Source organism: Solanum stenotomum, chromosome 4 (genome assembly GCF_019186545.1).
Source record: "Solanum stenotomum isolate F172 chromosome 4, ASM1918654v1, whole genome shotgun sequence".
In the NCBI taxonomy this organism is placed as follows: domain Eukaryota; kingdom Viridiplantae; phylum Streptophyta; class Magnoliopsida; order Solanales; family Solanaceae; genus Solanum; species Solanum stenotomum.
The window spans coordinates 24,527,234-24,528,917 of record NC_064285.1 but is presented as its reverse complement, the minus strand read 5'-3'; the positions used below and the strand labels follow the sequence as shown (position 1 = coordinate 24,528,917).

Sequence of the window (1,684 nt, the reverse complement as noted above, 5' to 3'; positions counted from 1 at the left end):
GCGCGCGCACACACACAAATTCATAACAATAAAAATATTTATATAAATTCAAACAAGAATTTTACTATTTTATATACTTTCCATAATACTAACACATTTATATAAATTCAATCACAACATACATTTTTATATAAATTCTAGACAATAAACACGTACATATAAATTCAAGACAACAAAAATATTTATATAAATGCAACACAACAAACATCTATATATAAATTCAACACAACAAATACACTTATATGAATGCAACACAACAAACACCTATATATAAATTCAACACAACGAATACATTTACATAAATTCAACATAATGAATACATTTACATAACAAATTTTAAAAAGTTTAACCATACAACCATAATGTCTAAACCAAATTAAAGACAATAAATAAAGTTTATGCGTACAAGCATAATGTCACACATAAAATAATAAAATTATTTTTTCCATAACAATACATTCTTCACACTTTCTTAAGGTATAATTGATAGTTAATACTCAATCCAAGACTTTGGAGCTTCTTCAGTAGGCATCTTAAGAAACACTTGTTGAATGCCTTTTTTTAAGAAACATGTTCACAAAATAGTTATACATTTCACCCTTTTCAAAAAATATTCGGTATGCTTCCCAAAATATTCACACTTATCAATGTTGGGATCATCTACTGCATGAGATGTAGCAGTACTTTTGTTAGACATTAACTCTACTAAAAAGTGCATATCCTCTTTCATTGATGCAACAATTGATTTTGTCTTACTTTTTTTAGTTGATTACTAGTTCCAATACCATCAGTTGAAATGTGTCTTTTTAGTGATGGCTTAAGAAACATAGTAGAATTCATATCGTGTGGATCATCACTTTAATCACCCCTTCATCATTAGGATTAATAAAGTGTTTCCTACCATCATCATCAATATCATTTATTCTTTTTTTTAATCTATCCTATTTTTAAAAAATTGTTCTTGATTTGCGACACGTGTTCTTTCTCTCGTAGCAACAATATCAGAAAATAATGCATCATAGAGAAATCATATGAGCAAAAGATCTTTATTCCTAAATTTTCTATTATCGAACACCATCCCGTAACAAAAGATAAAAAATAAATTTAGGTAAATTAAAATTCAACAATGAAAGAAATAACAAAGACATATAGAACAATGTGAGAAATGTACCTTAATTTTTCGCTTCCACCAATCATCATCTACCATAATTGTATTTTTGGTGGCATTCCATCCTATACATGTATCCCCTCCCATCAATTGCTTTAAAAGAGTCCACTCGGCTTTCAAGCTATTCCAATGATTTTTCATTTTTTTTTGTAGCGTCTTTTCATCTTTTTATTGAACTCATCAATCATATTTTTTTCATCCATCTTTAGATAAATGAGTATTTAGTCTAGTTTCTTTCCTAATCTCCAATTCACATAACTCTATAAATTTGAGATAGGCATCATCATCCCACTTAGCATTAGTGTATCTCAAATTAATTTACGACATGGTGTAAATGATCTGAAAATGAAAATTGATAAGAAAATTGAGAATAACTACTTCTATAATTTTATAATAGATGACAAATATATACTACACACAATCAAAGTATATACTACAACTAACTAAATAAAGAGATTATTTGATACATAGTCAAAATACAAAAAACAACATTGCAACAACAAAAGAAAACAAAAA

At 27.2% G+C, this 1,684-nt stretch overlaps 1 pseudogene; it reads right to left on the bottom strand.

The window, feature by feature from the left end:
- Positions 1-462: 462 nt before the first annotated feature.
- On the bottom strand, positions 463-1,480 carry LOC125861896 (L10-interacting MYB domain-containing protein-like; annotated as a pseudogene).
- Between the last annotated feature and the right edge of the window lie 204 nt (positions 1,481-1,684).